Here is a 21,316-nt window from a genome sequence, read left to right on the forward strand (position 1 = left end):
CAATGAGGAGGCTTTTTTGGTAGAAGTAATTCTAATGGATTGTATTTCTAGTTGCTGTGTAACTTCCATACTTTGTTCAGTTAACTTTGTAGCCACATTTACAAAATAAAAGTATGTTACACAATATGTTTATCATATTCAACTTTGCTGATATGTTACGCTAAATTTTAAGCATGTTAAGCATGAATCAAGTGCTTGTTTAGTTTAGTGATACAAAGTGGAAACAGGCCCTTCAGCCCATCGTGTCCGCGCTGACCAGTGATCCCTGCACGCTGGCACTATCCTACACACTAAGTTCAATTTACAATTTTACCAAACTCGATTTACTTACAAACCTATACATCTTTGGAATGTAGGAGGAAATCAGAGCTCCTGGAGAAAACCCCAGCATCATGGGGAGAATGTACAAATTCCGTCCAGACAGCACCTGTAGTCAGGATCGAACCTGGGGTCCCTGGCGCTGTAAGGCAATACTCTCTACCCCTGTTCCACTGTACCTTTGTGAATTTTGGATGCTCTTAGGGTTAATTGAATTTAGGGATATGGGGAAAAAGCAGGAAAGGGGTACTGATTTTAGATGATCAGCCACGATCATATTGAATGGCGGTGCTGGCTCAAAGGGCCTACTCCTGCACCTATTTTTCTTTTCCTATGTTTCTACGTTGGAAGACAAATTGTATGTTGGCCTTTACTGCAAGAGGAATTGAGGAATAATGTCTTACAACAATCAGGTGAGGCTTGGTGAGACCACACCCTGAGCATAATGTGCAATTTTGCATGCTCTTGCCCAAAAGAGGAATTGCTTGCTGCAGAGGGAATGCAGCAAAGATTAACCTGACCATATAATAACTGATCTGTAACAAGAGGAGGATCCTGCAGCCAAAGCTCCACTTTCTAGAGTTCAGAGAATGAGAGATGTACTGAAATGTACATTGACTGGAAGGATGTTTTCCTGGCTGTGGAATCAGAACTAAGAGTCAGTCTCAAGATGAGGGTGAAAGATCAGCCTTGATCTAGTTGAATGGTAGAGCACATTTGAAGGCTGAAATGATCTACTCCTACTTCTTATATTCTATGCCATGTTGGCTGACAGATATTACATTCTGTCACTGGGTAGTTGTCAGATTTCTGTTTCTCCACTATCAAAGGCCAAGGTTACCAAGAAGCTGATGATATCTAGTGGCTCATCTTCGCTGGTACTATTTGCAGGATAGCTGGATGCGCATCAATCCTCCATCATGTAGCGTTCCGTGGTTCTTTTTCACTCGAGAGAAGAAACATGAATGAGCATAAAGTATGTTTTCAGCCTATGAATGGCGAGGATTTTCTGAGGGTAAATGGGCAGTTTAAGCATGATATTGCACCAGTCTGAGAGTAAGAGGCAACAGTGAATAGCTAATATTATCTCAAAATATATATACTGGGGTGAAAGTGTATAAGTGGATAGTAAAGAGGAATAAGGAAGTTAGAGTAATATACTCACTGCCAGAAGGCTCAGAAATGGAAAGGACTTGAATGCAGGCTCACCGTGAAGTATTGAAGAAAACCCAAAATCCAAACGCAAATGGAACCAAAAGATATTGACCTGGAACCGACAGAACTCAGACCTGCTATTGAACCGACAGAATGCAGACCTGATTAGTCAGCACCCAATTGGTGATGATCTCAGGTATTTACACTAAGTGATAGATTAGGGGAGCAGATCAAATGCAGGTGTAACTCCTAATAGCTCAGGGGAGGAGTGTGGAGAGTCTCAAGTGTCTGGAGGCGTGGCAAGTGTGACACTCACATATCAGAAAAATGTACATTTGCCCTGCTTTGTCCATTGAATCACTTCATCCCCTCGATCTAAAGTGTGCTTCCTTGCTTCTGATCTTCTGGCCACGATACTCCTCTTCATCAGCAAGCTGTCTCCTTCCAATCATCTCCTCCTGGTCCTTAGTACCCAAGACAAACCAGTGCACCGTGTGAGCAAGTACAGACTTTTTCTTTCTCAACTCCAGCAGCACGTGTGCTCCATCTTCAGTTTATTTTATTGATATTGGATTATTCCCATTTAACCATAGGTTTGAGATTTCATTGAATTTGATACCATTATACCCACAGATGCTAAATGAACCAGAAACCCCAGAATGTAATGATAGTGAAGAGATAATAAAAAACTCTAGATTTCCCATCACCTCTTCCTCCACATCCAACCAACCCATTATCGCTTTTGAACCCGTCTCTTGAATTGTGCCCAAAAAGGAATCTTCATATTTATCTGATAAACTGTTTGGCAATTTGTGCTATTTGGATGAAAGTTAATGTGATGAATTCAAAGGCTCCAAACATTGTCATAGGTCATAACATTATCAGAGCTGTTTGTAAATGTTATCTGAAACTGCTTTAAAATTAGAGCCGAACTATTCTGTTTCTACCAGTCTGGGTTCCTGTCATACTATATATTCTTGAAGTGATAATCATACAGTTGAAGAATTTTTCGAACTATACAGCGTGGAAGCAGGTCCTTCAGCCCATTTATCTATGCCAACCAAGTTGGTATTCTAGGCTAATCCCATTTGGCTCCTATCCCTCTAAACTCTTCCTATCTATTTATGTCCAAATATCCAAATTCAAGGCAAAGTGGGACTTACATCATGAGCAGGATATCAATAAGACCAAATGGTGACTTTCAGCATGCACCGTGTGGAAGTTATGTTTTCAGGGAACTTTATGGATTTGACATGAAATCTCAGGTCATTCATGAAAATTATCCGGCCCGAGGGACAAGAGTGAACTTCAGCTCACCATAGGCTAAAGGGACGTTTATGAGCACCTAATATTGAAGCCTTCAACCTGAAAGGTTTCAGGGTCAGCTAATAATGAGAGCTCCCAGGTATGACTGCTGCTTTCTGTAAATGGCAAAAACAAAGATTGGTCAAGTATTCCTGTAGACAATTCAAAAATCGGTTGTCAAACTTCTAAAGTGAATTATTGGGGATAGAAAAAGCAATTATATCCGCCTGCTGACCCATATAATATGGATCCCTGAAATACCATCTTACTTTTCACACCCATACCTTAACTTGGTGGCCCTGATAGGGCTCCACATTGGAGCTGTTTTGTTTTCATCAGTTGCTGAGTTCCTCTGTTTTGATATGGAATTGAATCTTAACTACAACAGGCCTCATTTATTCACACTCTATTGGTAGTCATCCATCTTCCACCTCTTTTAATTGAAATCATACACATAAAAATATACCTGGAAGAATTAACCAATGCACTGTGTAAATGGCGTAAAGAACAAACCAGGTTTTAGTGATACAATTTTATCCATTCACAAGGTCAAGGAAAATTCCTATACTATTTTTAGATGACTGCCCTCTTATCTTCTAACAATGTCTCCTTATTCAAAATTCTCTAACTTGTGGAAAAAGAAATGTTGGTATCAGATACAGTCACTACATTTAAGAGATATTTGGATAGGCACTTAAATAGGAAAGGCTTAGGATATGGCCCTAATGCAGGCAAATGGCACAGGTGTAGATTACAATATTGTGGTTAGGGTCCGTTTTTGTGCTGTACAACTCTGAATCAATGTATTCATACAGTTAGAAAACAAAGTCACTTCACAAACCAACCATACTTTTTTACATGTATAGAACTTCCAAAGTGGAAGGCTTAAATTTTTTATTTGATCTGTTTTCCCTTATTTAAACCCACTACCACTTCTGGCAGTGAGTTCCAGGTATCAACTGCTCTCTGCGTAAAACAAGGTATTCCCTTCAAAATCCCTTTGACGCCCCTTCCTCTCACCTTAAACCTATGCTTTCATGTTTTTGATCCCCCTACCATAGGAAAAAGATTCTGACTATCTGTGACTCTTGTAATTTTAATTAAGAGTAGTGAAGTGGTACAACTAGTATTCCATAGACAACAAGACATAAGAGCAGAATTAGGTCATTTGGCTACTCCTCCACTCAATTATGGTTGAAATATATTTCCTACTAAACCCCATTCTCTTGCCTTGTTCCTGTAACCGTTGACAACCTTCCTAATTAAGAACCTTTCAACCTCTGCTTTAAAAATACCCAATGTCTTGGTCTCCACAGCCGTCTGTGGCGATGAATTCCACAGGTTCACTATACTCTAGCTAAAGAAATTCCTCCTTGTACAGTTTGAAGGCAGATCCTTTCATTCCGAGGCTGTGCCCACTAGTTCTAGATTCTCCAATTACTAGAGACATACTGGAAATTTTACAGTGCCAGAGACACGTGTACAATTTTGAACTTGGATGCTGTCTCTGTAGAGTTTGCCTGTCGCTGTAAGCTACAGATTCCCTCTATTGACTCTGCTTTTTATATTCTTGAAGAATTTGGGTAAATTTATTTATCATGTTTTCCTTTCATCAAACCATGTTGATTTGGTTTGATTGCATTAAGCTTTCTAAATGACCATCTATTTCTTCCCTGACTAGAGACTCAAGCATCTTCTCAACAAAAGTGTTGAGCTAACCGGCCCATTCGTTATCTGCATTCGCACTATCACATATGCAGTTTTCCAAATGCTACTACCCTCCAAGAACTCTAGCTATCAACAAATGGCTCTCCTATCTCTGCAGTCACTTCCATTATTTGTTTGAATGCAGCCCTTTTGGTCCATGTCTGCCTTTTGCCCCTCAGTGTGGGGATTGCTACAAGTTCTTCCTTTCTATTGGATAATAGCCTGTCTGTTATCCTTGGGATATTTATTGTGTGCCTCTGTAAAAACAAATGCAGAGTATTGGTTTAAATTATCTGACATTTCTTTGTTTCCCCTTAATTAATCTATTTTTCTAATCCACTGTGGATACCTCTTCCTTCACACCTTTGCATTTTCCATTATTTAAGTTGAGGACTCTGATTTTCATCAGGGATGTTCGACCTCAAACTATTTATTGAATTCTACCACATTATGATCACTGCTTCTGAGAAGATCTCTTGTTAATCTTACCTCATTGCACACATTCCTGGGAATTTCTGCAGTGCACTTCTCTGAGAAACAATGTCTGGTGCATTCCACAGATTCTCCTCCCACAGGACTAGTTTGATTAATCCACCAGAATGCATTTTAAAATCACTCCTGAAAATTGAAATTCCCTTTTAACAATAGACAATAGACAATAGGTGCAAGAGTAGGCCATTCGGCCCTTCGAGCCAGCACTGCCATTCAATGTGATCATGGCTGATCATCCACAATCAGTACCCCGTTCCTGCCCTCTCCCCATACCCCCTGACTCTGCTATCATTAAGAGCTTTATCTAACTCTTTCTTGAAAGCATCCAGAGAATTAGCCTCCACTGCTTTCTAACACATCTTGGATATTTCCCAATTTATTCTACATTTCTTTATTCTACATGTGGCAATACCGAAGGAGTGAATCGACCACTGATACTTGTATCTACTTTCTCCTGCTTTTCCTTATTTACACCAAACCAATTCTACTTTGCTGTCCACCACATCTATCTCACTAATCAACAGCACACCAATATTAACAATGTTACCCCACTTCTCTTCCTTTTTTGACAAAAACCTGGAATAGTGAGATCCAGGTCTTGCTCATCCTGCAAGCACATCTCTGCAATAGCTACTAAATCAATCACATTTACTTCTATTTGTACCATCATCTAATGTTGCACGCATTCAGCTATAGAGCTATAATGCACAATGTTTTTCAATTTATGCTTGCACCGGTTTCAATTTTTGCTGCACACATTAGCTTGTATTTTCTACCCTTGCCAGTCACCCTTCGATTTTTTTTCTAATCTTCTTTTCCTCTGCTAATTTGCATGTGGCTCAGGTAATAATTCAGAGTATATCATAATGTGGTTTCGCTTTCAATTTTGCTTGTCATAATCCCTCAGCAAAACCTCCTTCTTCATCCTTCCTATGTCAGTAATGTCTACAAGGCCCATGAAAACTGGATCCTTCTCCTCCAACCCAGAAGCGATGCGCTGAGATGTCACACTGGACAGGCAGCACAGCCTTTCAAAAGCTTTGCAAAGTATCTGCTGCAGAAAATAGATTCTATTCTGCAAACTCTGTTTTCCCCTACTTATCCCCTTTGTTATCCCCGACTTTTACAAATCTCTTCTCCCTGCATTTGAAAGGCACCCTCTGCCAAGATGTTATATATAATTTTCACATCCTCGCCGCTATGGTTTTACTCACTCAAATCAGGAAGCAAAACTTCATTCCTGTTGGACAAGGGCAAGTGTCGTGGCTCATCCATAGTTACTTGGTAGATCCCCCTTGCAAAGTATTTTTCAGTCACACACCCCTTGTACCTGATCACTGATCAGATACAGGGTAATGAATCTGAGGGGTGTGATTGCCTCCCAGAACACAGTGCCCAGGTAGACACAAAATGCTGAAGTAACCCAGCGGGACAGGCAGCATCCCTGGAGAGAAGGAATGGGTGACATTTCGGGTCGAGACTCTTCTTCAGACCCGAAATGTCACCAATTCCTTCTCTCCAGAGATGCTGCCTGTCCCTTTGAGTTACTCCAGCATTTTGTGTTTACCTTCGATTGAAACCAGCATCTGCAGTGCCCAGGTAACTCTCCCGCCGGATGTATCGCAGTGTCTGAAGCTCAGACCTCGTATAATCAACTCTAATCTGAAGTTCCTGGAGCAGCCAACACTTGTTGCACTTCAAGTCACCATGAACTAAAATTGAATCAACAGTTGTAGCTGCATCATCTGCCTAGCCATGAGTACTCTATTGAATTCATTAGTTTGGATTTAATCATTTAAGATATCTACTCCTTAGCTGTACTGATGTCCCTCCTCCCCCAATGAGTCTCTCAATCAGAAGAGACCGGGAAGAATTCACCGATCTGCTGACCCATGACACCACATTTTCGCACTGACCTGGTCTGTGTCTCCCCACTGTCTCAGATTCATTCTCTTCAGCCTCTCAATCACTCACCCTTTGTACTTAATTGGCTTCCTCATCCCCTGTTCTTTATATTCATGATGTAAGAGTAAGCATTGTGGCATAACACATTGTGCATCTAACCACAATAACAAATCCATAGCAACTGTCAACCATTCTACAATTTTATAATAAGGGAGAAATATCTATAATGTGTACTTTGTAAAAAACAGTCATGATGTTTAACCTGAAGGATAATACCAGGATGTTGTTACATCTTTGTTCTCGATCATGCTTTGATAGTTCACGTTCTGATTTTATAATGTTATGGTAATTTCATTGACTTAGTTCAACTAAGTATTGCTAGCAAATTTCATATTATTCCAGCCATGCATTTGTGCCATATTAATCTTCGTAGATATTAAGTGTGAAATGCATGCAGGACACTTCTACATAACTTTCATACTACACAGACCTGGACAACCTTTGCAAGAAGCAAAAGAAATAATTATGATGCAGGATCAGTCATTGAATCATAGAAACATTCTCCACAGCAATGAATTTTATGGAGGGAGGAATGATTCATTTTTCCTTTAAAACCAAATCGTTATCACGTCACTTTAAAAAAGTAATGATAGAAATGAGTAATGCAGACCCATGGTTAAATTACGGAACAAGCAACTCACAAGACAATGGATGAATCCCAACATAATAACTTGTGATATAAAACTCAGAATCCGGTAGCTTTTTGATGATCATAAAAATTGTTTTTTTTGTCATTAAAAATAATTTCCATCTTAAGTTATTAACATTTTAATTAACCAGTGTTCACCATAGAATGGAGCATAAATCCCAAATTAGTCTGACCAACACAAGACTCCAGTACCACAAAATGAGGTTAGGGTGGATTTTATCTCATTTTATCTAACATAAGTAGTGTGGTAACAGCCTCCAATGTCATTAGTGGCCAACAAATCAATAAAATACAAGGTGTTCAGCCGTGAATAATTATGTTAATTCAATGATTATCAGCAAAGTCTCCTTGAACATTCCCATCTTATGTGATAGTGAAGCCTAGCATGAGTGTAAAAAGACTGAAGTATTCATAACAATCTCTGGTTAAAAGTGCCCAGTGAACAAACAGTCCACCGTGACTTCCTTCTGAGGCCCCCTCCATCACAGACAAAGCACCCCTCTTCAAAGGTATCCTATTGACCATATTAAATATACTCACCCTGCACCCTGCAGAATGGCTAGTGTAACTCCATAAGCTGCTCTTCACCAACACACCAAGACCTTTATAGCTGTACCTCTCACACCTCAAGAACAAAAGCAGTACATATGATTGGCATCAGCACCAGATTCTGCTCTAAGCATGCATTGTCAAACGTAAAACTATATTGTAGTTTCTTAATTGTCACCTATACCTGTACCCTGAACTCCCTAACAAGTTGAAATATGGGATTGGTTTCAGCAGTTTGAGAAATAGTTTGGCTACCAATTTCACAAGCAAAATTAGGGATAGGAATATCGTTTAGCCTTTTCTATGAAGGTCTCCTATACCATGAATAAATGAGTGTTTAAAAAAGATCCTCAAACAAAATTAGAGACTGATCCTTTAGTTAACTGTTTTTTTCATTTACTTCAATGTTGTTTGTGTGGTGCATTGTACTGGCTGTACAATGCTTTGAATTAGGAATAAGTTAAAGATAATTTTTCTCCATATTTGATGACCTTGCATTTCTACTGGAGTAAGATCAAGAGTATAAGAAATAGTGAGGAGGACTGATGAGCACTCTGCATTCCTTGGCAGAGTCTATTACAGGTCTGTGTCATCACCTACAACAAGGAGTGCAATCAATTGTCAGATTTATTATGGTATTGTGTACTTCAGTTGAAAATCATTGGATTCTTCAACTATTTTTTGTCTTTGATATCTTCCAGTTTGCCACTGGGAAACCAGTACAGAGTGAAGAGTTTTTTCCTAGCTGTTATCAGGCAAGTGAACTGTCCTCCCTCCAACTAGAGAGCAGTCCTGACTTCCCATCTACCTCATTGGTGACCTTCAATCTATCTTTAACCAGATTTTACTGGACTTTATCTTGCCTTTTTATACCCTTTACAACTGTATCTGTACTAGGGACAGTTTGATTATAATCATATACAGTCATTTTGTTGACGGGATAGCATGCAACAAAAGCTTTTCATTGTACACGTGACAATAATAAACTAAACTAAACTACTATCTTTCTATCTACTAGTTTTCTATCTGTCAAGCATTTATCTTGCCACCACACACATACTTAACCACTATTGCAGTTATGTAAATCATTTGGAAAACTGCAGTGAGTTTAAAATGTTATATGTGCAAGCAAAAAGAACCATTGTGTGATGTGCTGTGGCGTTTGGAGGGCAGACCTAGAAAGTGGGGAATGGCACCGGGACTAAAGTTGGTTGGTGGAGTCGAGTTTATCCTAGCAGTTCTGTTCACGGTATAGGAATATCCATTCTCAAATGGTGGCAGCTAGAGTGGAAAGATAGCAGCTGTAAAATATGCTTGTGATTTTCTTTGTAGTGTGTGGTGATTATGTGGCTAACTAGACCCTGTCAACCACCTAATACCATGGGGCTCATGTTGTCGACCTCCCCGTGGTGAGCCCTGTCAACTGACCTCAGTCAGGTGAACGACAACAAACAGAGGCAGAGGCGGCAGAAGAGGCAGAAGAGGCAGAGGAGGAAGAAGAGGAAGAAGAGAAAGGAGGAAGAGGAGGAAGAAGAGGAAGAAGTGGAGGAAGAAGAGGAGGAAGAGGAGGAAGAGGAGGAAGAGGAGGAAGCGGAGGAAGAGGAGGAAGAGGAAGAAGAGGAAGAAGAGGAAGAAGAAGAAGACCTAATACCATGGCTCCTACTATCAAAAGGGAAAGATTACCTCCTCCCTGTTCCTTGCCTGCTGCAAGGCTGCATCAGGAAATTAAGATCCAGGCTCAACATTATCAAATAATGTTTTTCTAATGTGTCAAGAGTTTCAGGAGAAATTTTGGAAAATAAATGGGATAATTAGGGACATTCAGCATGGATTTATTCACCACAAACAATGTGGTGAATTACGCACATGATTGAGTTTTTGGTGGAGGTGACAAGGGTCATCGATGAAAGTATGGTAGTGGCTGTTGTCTACATGGATTTTAGTAAAGCATTTGATAAACTCATCCATGATAGGCTGATCCAAAAAAATAAGATGCAAGGGATCAACAGTAACTTGGTCGTTTGGATTCAGAGCTGGCGTACTAATAGAAGACATCGAGTTATGATGTAAGGCTGGATGTCTGTGACCAATAGATTTCTGCAGGGATCTGTGCTGGGACCTCAGTTGTTTGTGATATATATGAATGACTTGGACAGAAATGTAGATGAATTGGCTAGTAAGTTTGCAGGCAACACCAAAATTGGTAGATGGAGTTTAATCCGACCAATTGTGAGATGTAACATTTTGGGAGATCGAATATAAGGGGGAAGTATACAGTTAAAGACCCCTAACAACATCGATGTACAGAAGGATCTTGGGTCCAAGTCCATAACTTCTTGAAAGTGGCAACACAAGAATGGTAGAGAAGGCATAGGGTATGCTTGCCTTCATCGGTTGTGGCATTGAGTATTAGAGTCATGAAATCATATTACAGCTTTATGATTCTTTTGTTAGGCCACATTTGGAGTAATGTGTGGATTTCTCCTCACCCTGTTACAGGAAGCATGTGGAGGCTTTGGGAACGGTGCAGATGAGTTTTAAATGATACCTGGATTTGGAGGTATTAGCTGCAAGGAGAGGTTAGACAAACTTGGATTCTTTTCTCTGATACGTGGTTGAGGGGAGACCTGATAAAAGTATATAAAATTATGAGAGGTATAGATAGAGTAAAGAGAACCTTTTTTCCAAGGATAGAAATATTAAATACTAGATGGAATAACCTTAAGATAAGAGGGGGAAAGTTTAAAGGACATGTGTGCGACAAGTATTTTCTAAGCAGAGAGTGGTGGGAGTCTCAAACACACTGCCAAGGGGGTTGGTGAAAGCCGATATGATAAGGCCATTTAAAAGGCTTTTAGATAGGCATATGAATCATGTGCAAGCAAATGAGATCAATTTAGCATCATGTTTGGCATAAACACATTTTAGGGCGAAGGACCCATTCATGTACTGTCCTGTTCTATGTTAGACTTTAAACTTTAGAGATATAGTGTGGAAACAGGCCCTTCGGCCTACCGAGTTTGCGCCGACCAGCGATCACCCCATACATTAACATTCTCTTACACACTAGGGACAGTTTTTTACAACTTACCGAAGCCAATTAACCTGCAAGTCTGTACGTCTTTGGAATGTGGGAGGAAACCGGAGCACCCAGAGAAAACCCACGCAGTCACAGGGAGAATGTACAAACTCCGTACAGACAGCACCCATAGTCGAGATAGAACCCGGGTCTCTGGGGCTGTAAAGCAGCAGCACTAAACTATGTCAATGTGCCGCCCTAAATGTTCTCTGCAAACATTGACCAAAGGAGTGTTCTAAATGCATGAAACCTCTCTACAGCAAATATACACGTCCTCTGCAAGATTCGAGCAGTCGTCATTTAAAAGACTGGTACTTCACCCAATTTTAATGTTCTACAGATTCAATTTCTCCATCTGACAATGTTTATTTGTATTTTTATCTGAAAAGTCAAATAGAGTGTTTAATTAAATCCAGTTGAAGGTCAAAGAAGAATTGAGCATCCATTTTTAACACTAAATAACATTTATACAAACTGACCTTTAAAGCTATGATATACGTAGAGAATGGAAGAGCTGATTGTCCAGACTCCTCCTGTGTCCTGACCTTTGCACAAAAGCTATGAAATTAATCTTTTCAAATCTTATTCCCAAAAAGTTCCCACAATGTTTATGCAGAGCATGTTCAGCACTAAATTCACTAAATCTCCAAACAATATTTAGTATTGACACTTAACTCATTTGTTCAGCTGAATATCTATCTATCTATCTATCTATCTATCTATCTATCTATCTATCTATCTATCTATCTATCTATCTATCTATCTATCTATCTATCTATCTATCTATCTATCTATCTATCTATCTCTCTATCTCTCTATCTCTCTATCTCTCTATCTCTCTATCTCTCTATCTCTCTATCTCTATCTCTCTATCTCTCTATCTCTCTATCTCTCTATCTCTCTATCTCTCTCTAAAACTCTCTGTTTGTGCATTTTATAAATTATATATTGTTTGGGGCTTGACACAGCCAAAACGGTACACGATAGCGCAACAATTTTAGGCCCACCTTACTCACCATTGTCTTGGGCTTTCAATAAATGTTGTTTTTTAAAAATCACTATTTAATCTTTTAAATTTATTTTTAAGTTTAAAAATTCACTTTTCCACTTACCTTGCTGTGTTCAGCTTTGACGTCACAATGGCATAATGGCACAGTGACGGGAATGACGGCCAATGAGGGGGGGGGGCACAATGACCGCTGGGGGTGTTGAGCGAAACGATCGCTGAGCCTGCGCTTGGTATCGCCGATGTAGAGAAGTTGACATCTGAAACAGCGGATACAAGAGATGAGGGTGGAGGAGGTGCAGGTGAATCTCTGCCTAACCTGGAAAGACTATTTGGGTCCTTGGATAGAGTCGAGGGGGGAGGTAAAGGGACAGGTCATTAAAAGATGCAATTTGGTGGGAAGAAAATGGAGCAGCAATATAGACTTGAGGATATGTCTGCACAGGAGGGCTTTTTGAGCCAATATGTTGAAAGTCCAACAAGGGAGGGGGCGGTATTGGACTTAATCTTGGGAAATGAGGCCGGATAGGTGGCTGAAGTGTCAGTGGCAGAGCATTTTGGTGACAGTGATCACAATTCAGTGATATTTAAGGTTGTAATGGAAAAGGATAAAGAGGGACCAGAGGAAAGAGGAAAATTTCTAAATTGGGGCAAGGCCGATTTTAATCTGATAAGGCAGAAGTTGGCCCTGGTGGACTGGGATCAGCTTCTCGTGGGGAGGACCGCATCAGAACAGTGGGAGTAATTCAAAGGAATAATTGAAAAAGTACAGAGGGAGCATGTTCCCCTAAAGTTTAAGGGTGGGACAAACAAGTCCAAAGAACCTTGGATGTCGAACGATATAATAGGATTGATTCGAAAAAAAAGGGGGGTTTTTGGAAGGCATAAAGAACTTAAGGCACAGACATCATTAGAGGAATACAGAAGGTGTAGGGCGGTTCTTAAAAAAGAAATTAGGAGAGCAAAAAGGGGCCATGAGATAGCACTAGCGGGCAAAATAAAATAAAATCCCAAAGTGTTCTATAAGTATATCAAGGGTAAGAGGATAACGAGGGAAAGAGTGGGGCCCATCAGGGACCATAGTGGAAAGCTGTGTGTGGAGCCAGAGGATGTAGGAGATGTTTTAAATGATTTTTTTGCATCTGTTTTTACGAGGGAGGAGGGCGATGCGGACTTAGAAATGGAGCAGGAGGGTTGTGATGTTCTTGAGCATATTGCTGTTGACAGGGAGGCGGTGCTGGAGGCTCTGGCAGGCTTAAAAGTGGATAAGTCTCCGGGCCCTGACGAGATGTATCCCAGGATGCTGAGAGAGGCAAGGGAGGAGATTGTGGGGGCTCTGGCACAAATTTTCAGAGCCTCTCTTGCAACAGGGGATGTACCGGAGGACTGGAGGATAGCTAATGTGGTGCCATTATTTAAAAAGGGCAGTAGGGATAAACCTGGGAACTACAGGCCGGTGAGTCTGACATCGGTGGTGGGGAAGCTGCTAGAAAAGATTCTGAGGGACAGAATCAGTCTTCACTTGGAGGATCGAGGGTTAATTAAGGATAGTCAACATGGCTTTGTTAAGGGAAGGTCGTGTCTGACTAACTTGATTGAATTTTTTGAAGGGGTGACCAAGGAGGTAGATGGGGTTAGTGCAGTGGATGTGGTATACATGGATTTCAGTAAGGCTTTTGACAAGGTCCCACACAGGAGACTAGTCAAGAAGGTAAGAGCCCATGGGATCCAGGGCACCTTGGCAAAATGGATAAAAAACTGGCTTAGTGACAGAAGGCAGAGGGTGATGGTAGAAGGGTGCTTCTGTGACTGGAGGCCGGTGTCCAGTGGGGTGCCGCAGGGATCGGTGTTGGGTCCCTTACTGTTTGTAATCTACATAAATGATCTGGATGTTAACGTACAGGGCATGATCAGCAAGTTTGCAGATGACACAAAGGTAGGGGGGGTGGTGAATAGCGAGGAAGGGATCTGCAAGCTGCAGGAAGATATAGATGAGATGGTCAGATGGGCGGAGCAGTGGCAGATGGAATTTAATCCTGAAAAGTGCGAGGTGATGCACTTTGGCAGAAATAACTTGGAGAGGGAGTACACCATGAATGGAAGGACCCTAGGGAAGACAGGGGTACAGATGGACCTTGGAGTACAGGTACACAAGTCCTTGAAGGCAGCAGGACAGGTGGACAGGGTGGTCAAAAAGGCATATGGGTTACTGGCCTTCATTAGCCGGGGCATCGAATATAAAAGTAGGGGGGTAATGATGGAATTGTACAGAACACTGGTGAGGCCACAGCTGGAGTATTGTGTACAGTTCTGGTCACCACATTATAGAAAGGATGTGATAGCTTTGGAGAGGGTGCAGAGGAGATTCACCAGGATGCGGCCAGGGATGAAGGGCCTCGGCTATGAGGAGAGACTGAGCAGACTGGGGTTGTTTTCCCTGGAGCAGAGAAGGCTGAGAGGGGACATGATCGAGGTGTACAAGATCATGAGGGGCATAGATAAGGTAGATGGCGGGGAACTTCTTCCACTGGTGGAAGGTTCAACAACGAGGGGACATAGATACAGGGTAAGGGGAGGGAGGTTTCGGGGGGATGTGAAAGAACTTTTTCACCCAGAGGGTGGTTGGAGTCTGGAACTCACTGCCTGGGGTGGTGGTGGAGGCGGGAACACTCACAACGTTTAAGAGGCATTTGGATGGGCACTTGAAATGCTACAACATTCAGGGCTACGGTCCAAATGCGGGAAAATGGGATTAAAATTAGACTGTGTTTGGTAACGGGCGGCGCGGACACGATGGGCCGAAGGGCCTCTTTCTGTGCTGTAGGACTCTATGACTCTATGACTAAATCACTGGAGGTTTTAGGGCAGGTTGCTACAGTGCATGGAACTCTTTGTCCAGAGTGGAATAGAGCATAAAAGAGGGAAGTTATGCTGACAGGTTCAGCCTCAGCTGAAGTACTGTAATCATTTCTGGTTGTCACATAATAGGAAGGATGCGAAACTATTGGAAAGGATCCAGAGATTTACAAAATGATACATTAGAAAGGCTGGAAGTTTTTCTTAGATAAAGGGAAAGGCAAGGGTAGATTTGATAAATTATGAGGGCTCAGGACAGAATGAACAGTGAGAGGTTGTGTGTGAAGGAACTGCAGATGCTGGTTTATACCGAAGATAAACACAGAATGCTGGAGTAACTCAGCAGGACAGGCAGCATCTCTGGATGGGAGTTACTCCAGCATTTTGTGTCTATGAATAGTGAGAGTTTGTTCCCTTTGAGGGAGGGTTTGTGAACCACAGATCAAAGGTACAAAATAAAGTTGAAGTGGATTAGGAACAATATGAGGAAAAGCTTTTTATTACATCATGTGGATGGAATATGGAATTTCCATTGTGAATTTCCATCACTGGCCTTTTCTTCGTTATATATAAACATATAACGGAGAAAGAGCCAGTGAGTGGAATTAAAATGTTATTCTGGTAGAATCCATGTGAGCGTTGAGTCAACTATCCATTTATATTAATTCTACAGTGTGGAGATCTGGAGGACAGATCTCCACAACAGTACATGAATCTTTCTTCTATTCCTGCCACATTCATAAAAGTTCCACAAGATTATACCACTGGGAGCAATTATCACTGGTCAATTAACCGACCAACCTTCATGTCTTTGGAATGTGAGACAAATCTTGCACAAACACAGGAAAAAGAGGAAAACTCCATGCAGACAACATCCACATTGAGAAGTAAACTTGAGTCTCTAGTGCTGTGATTCAGTGACATAACCCTAAAAGATGGGCCAAATGACCTCCGCTAACATTGCTATGATTTTACAATATGATTCCAAATGCCACTAAGAAATCTAGGCAGAATCTCAGGATCTGACCCTGAGGCTTAGTTAACACGTATGCACCTCCTTAGTTTGCAAATGGGTGCAATAATGTGGCCTGCATCAGGATTGATTCCACAAAGCTTCAAAAAGTAAATGCCATGGTAAAATATCTGCAGGGACAAGTACAGCTAGCTGGCTGGTTCTTGTCCAATTTAGATGCATGTCAAACCAGGACAATGTACATTAATGATGCACTCTCGACTGGAATGTGTGTGATGAAAACAAAATCATCCACAAATAATTTTGTTTCAATGATAATTTTACTGACATACAAAATACATCATGTTGATAGTTTTCAATTTTCAATCAAAAATACTGTGTTCAAAAATATCTCAAGAATCTTCATCTCCTTACAAAAATAACCAATCAGGTAATTACTCACTGATGCACACATGCAGTACGTGAGCAACATGCTGAATTTTGGTAAGATTCATAGTCATAGATTCATAGCCCTTCAGTCCAACTTGCCCATATCGACCAAGATGGCCCATTTACACTAATTGCACCTACCCACGTTTGGCCCCTATCACTCTAAACCTTTCCTATCCATGTACCTATCCAAATGTATTTTATATGTTGTTATAGTACCTGCTTCAACTGCCTCTTCTGGCAGCGCATTCAATATATCCATACCCTCTGTGTGAAAAGGTTGCCACTCAGGTTCATATTAAATCGTTCCACTCTCACCTTAAATCTATGTCCTCTCATTCTTGATTCCTCTACTCTGGGCAACAGATTGTGTGCATTCACCTTCTCTATCCCCACATGATTTTATACACCTCTATAAGATCACCCCTCAGCCTCCTGTGCTTCAAGGAATAAAGTCCTAGACTGTCCAACTTCTCCCTATAGCTCAGGCCCTCAAGTCCTGGCACCATCCTCATAAATCTTATCCGTACTCTTTCCAGCTTAATAACATTCTTCCTAGAGCAGGGTAACCGAAACAGAACACAATATTCCAAATAGGGCCTCCCCAACATGTTGCACAACTGTAACATAACATCCCAACCTTTATACTCAATGCCCCGACTGATGAAGACCAATGTGCCAAAAGCCTTTTTGACCAGCCTATCTACATGTGTCACCACTTTTCAGGAACAATGTACCTGCACTCTTAGATCCCTCTACTCCATAACACGCCACAGAGCCCTATTTATGAATCTCCCACTATGAAATTCCTGCCCTGGTTTGACTTCCCAAAATGCAACACCTCACACATATCTGCATTAAACTCCATTGACCATTCCTCAGCCCACTTACCCGACAGATCAAGAAACTGCGTAATTTTTAATAACCATCATTGCTATACACAATATCACCCAATTTTATGTCATCTGTAAATTTACTAATCATGCTATCTACATTCACATGCAAATTATTGATATAAATCACAAACAGCAATGTGCCTAGCACTGATCCCTGATGCACACCACTAGTCACAGACTTCCAGACCGAAAACCAACCTTGCACCATCACCCTCTGCTTCATTGCATTAAGCTAATTCTCTATCTAGTCGGCCAGCTCTCCTTAGATCCCATGCGATCCAACCTTCCAGAGAAACATAGAAAATAGGTACAGGAGGAGGCCATTCGGCCCTTCGGGCCAGCACCGCCATTCATTGTGATCATGGCTGATCATCCACAATCAATAACCCGTGCCTGTCTTCTCCCCATATCCCTTGATTCCCATAGCCCCTAGAACTCTATCTAACTCTCTCTTAAATCCATCCAGTGATTTGGCCTCCACTGCCCTCTGTGAATTCCACAAATTCACAACTCTCTGGGTGAAAAAGTTTGTTCTCACCTCAGTTTTAAATGGCCTCCCCTTTATTCTAAGACTGTGGCCCCTGGTTCTGGACTCGCCCAACATTGGGAACATTTTTCCTGCATGTAGCTTGTAGTCCTTTTATAATTTTATATGTCTCTATGAGATCCCCTGTCATCCTTCTGACATCCAGTGAATACAAGCCTAGTCTTTTCAATCTATCCTCATTTGACAGTCCCGCCATCCCAGGGTTTAATCTCGTAAACCTACCATGTGGAACCTTATCAAATGCCTTGCTGAAATCCATATAGACAATGTCTGCAGCTTTGCCCTCATCAACCTTTTTGGTTTCAGATTCATGAGACATGATCTCCCACTGAAAAAAAAACTGGTGTCCATCCCGAATCAGCTCATCAATCCAAATATATATATATCTTATCCCATAGAATCCTCTCCATTAATTTGCCTATTACGGATGTTAGACTCACTGGTCTTTAGCTTCCAAGCTTTACCCTGCAACCCTTCTTAAATAGAGGCAGAACATTAGCCACCCTCCAGTCTTCCAGCACCTCACACATGCTTAATGATGATTCATATACCTTCGACAGGGCTCCTACAATTTCTTCTCTAGCTTCCCACAGTGTCCTCCAATATACTCGAATCTGGCCTAGAATATTTATCTACCTTCATACACCTTAGGTCATCCAGCACCTACTCAACCTTAATTCAGACTGTCCTCAAGACATTTCTATTAACTGTCCCAAGTTCCTCAGTCTTCATCCATGGTGAAAGCAGAAGAGAAATACTCGTATGACCTTGCCCATCTCCTGCAGCTCCACACAGAGATGACCACTTTGGTTTCAGAGGGGCCTTTTATTCTCTCTCTAGTTACCTTCTTTTCCTTCCTGTATTTATAAAATCTCTTTGGATTTTCCTTAATATAATCTTCTAGAGCTATCTCCTGCCCCCTTTTTGTCCTTTGGTTGGTTTCAGTTATAGCGGTCCAAATCTGTTGTGGACTGAGTTTGTTGTTTTGTGGAATGACCACTAGGCGGATGGAGTGAATGTGTAAGAAAGAACTGCAGGTGCTGGTTTAAATTGAAGGTAGACACAAAATGCTGGAGTAATTCAGCGGGACAGGCAGCATCTCTGGAGAGAAGGAATGGGTGGCGTTTCGGGGCGAGACCCTTCTTCAGACTGATGTCAGACCGGATGGAGTGAATGTTTTTTTTAAAGCATTTTAGTTTGGCTTAGTTTAGATCAGCAATCACCCATACACTAGTTCTATCATACACTGTTCAGCATGGTCTTCTCTGCCATGCTGACTGATGCCTTCCGTGACTGCCAGGATGGAATACACATCAGGTACAGGACTGACAGCAGGCTGTTCAACCTCAGGCGCCTGCAAGCTGTTACAAAGGTGAAGGAAACCATCATCAGAGATTTCTTGTTTGCTGATGACTGTGCCCTCAACGCCAGCACAGAGCAGAAGACGCAGCATGAAATGGACTGCTTCTCACAGCTCTGTGACAACTTTGGTCTCTCCATTAGCACCAAAATGTCTGAAGATATGTAGCAGCCCGCGCCTGGAAAGCCCTACCAGGAACCACACATCATTGTGAAGGGGCAGAATCTACAGGCAGTCAACAGCTTTACCTATCTGGGTAGTACACTCTCGCGAGTGGTGAACATTGACGCTGAGGTCAACAACAGGATTGCCAAGGCCAGCGCTGCCTTTGGGCGACTCCGTGAGAATGTTTGGGAGCGGAGAGGACTCAGCCTTACCACCAAGCTGAAGGTCTACCGTGCAGTGGTACTCACCACTCTTCTCTATGCCAGTGAGACCTGGACTGTCTACAGCAGGCATGACAAACAACTCAACCACTTTTACTTGAGCTGCCTACGCAGACTCCTTCACATCAAGTGGCAGGACAAAATTTCCGACACAGAGGTCTTGGAACGGGCCGGAGTCCCCAGCGTCCAGCCTATTGTAGGAGGTCTCCTACGGAAAGCCCAAGCCAGATGGGCAGGCCATGTCGTCAGAATGCCCGAGAGTCTCCTGCCAAAACAGTTTCTGTATGGAGAACTGTGTCAGGGCAAGCGTTCAGTAGGAGGACAGAAGAAACAGTTTAAGGACTGCCTCAAAGTGTCCCTCAAAGACTTGGACATCAACCTCAGCACTTGGGAGTCTCTTGCTCTGGACCGTCCAACCTGGCGTAGCAAGCTCACCACAGGAGCCCGTGCAGCAGAGAACAGATGCACTGCAGAAGCCCAGAGGAAACGCACCGCGCGCAAGGCCCGGGCTACCTCCACTTCCACTGCAGAACCCATCCACGTGTCCTACGTGTGGGCGAGCCTTCCAGACCCAGATTGGCCTCACCAGGCAAATGCGGACCCACAGTCACCAATCCTACAACAGAAAGTGAAGCCATGGTCATCTTCGAACCCGAAGAACGAACAACAACAGTTCTATCATACACACTAGGGACAATACATATAGTTTAGGAGAGAAATACCGCAGTGGTTCTATCTTTCCGCCCACATACCTACTGTGGTGATTCTATCTTTTCTCCTACATTGCAAATACAAAGATATTGTGACAGCATGGGCTTCTTCTGGATGCCGCACCACCCGCCTCCCACCCCCCTTCCCCACCACAAAGACACCACGGCCTGCGGCCAAATTGACCTCCACGAACCGCGTGATATGTGTGTACCACCAGCAGAGCCACCGCCCTACAGCACCAGAGACCCGGGATTAACCCCAACCCTTGGCGCCCCTCGCGTCCGCGCGCCTCCACCATACCGCGGGCATCGTGACACACCAGCTCTACCCCAGGCTAGAACCAGTGTACCAGATCACACGGAGGAAACCCACGCTGCCACAGGAAGCACCCAAGGTCAGGATCAAACCCGGGTCTCTGGCGCTGTAAGGTAGCAACTCTATCACACTGGCACAGTGCTGTTCCAAGGTATTGTGTATATTATGTCCCTTACTCTTTATTGTGTAGTCAATAGACAATAGACAATAGGTGCAGGAGGAGGCCATTCGGCCCTTCGAGCCAGCACCGCCATTCAATGTGATCATGGCTGATCATTCTCAATCAGTACCCCATTCCTGCCTTCTCCCCATACCCCCTGACTCCGCTATCCTTAAGAGCTCTATCTAGCTCTCTCTTGAATGCATTCAGAGAATTTGCCTCCACTGCCTTCTAAGGCAGAGAATTCCACAGATTCACAACTCTCTGACTGAAAAGGTTTTTCCTCATCTCAGTTCTAAATGGCCTACCCCTTATTCTTAAACTGTGGCCCCTTGTTCTGGACTCCTCCAACATTGGGAACATGTTTCCTGCCTCTAACGTGTCCAACCCCTTAATAATCTTATACGTTTCGATAAGATCTCCTCTCATCCTTCTAGTGAATTTTATTGCCTGCTTTT

At 42.3% G+C, this 21,316-nt stretch overlaps 1 long non-coding RNA gene across 1 annotated transcript in view; it reads right to left on the reverse strand.

Moving 5' to 3' along the window:
* The window catches only part of LOC144593216 (uncharacterized), a 76,087-nt gene that overhangs the window by 20,070 nt on the left and 34,701 nt on the right, over nucleotides 1-21,316 (reverse strand). The window contains exons 3-4 of the long non-coding RNA XR_013547222.1: nucleotides 20,186-20,288; nucleotides 12,332-12,485 (exon numbers count right to left, since the gene is read on the reverse strand). This is a non-coding gene — a long non-coding RNA (uncharacterized LOC144593216). The remainder of the gene's footprint in view (nucleotides 1-12,331; nucleotides 12,486-20,185; nucleotides 20,289-21,316) is intronic.

Source organism: Rhinoraja longicauda, chromosome 4 (assembly GCF_053455715.1).
Source record: "Rhinoraja longicauda isolate Sanriku21f chromosome 4, sRhiLon1.1, whole genome shotgun sequence".
In the NCBI taxonomy this organism is placed as follows: domain Eukaryota; kingdom Metazoa; phylum Chordata; class Chondrichthyes; order Rajiformes; family Arhynchobatidae; genus Rhinoraja; species Rhinoraja longicauda.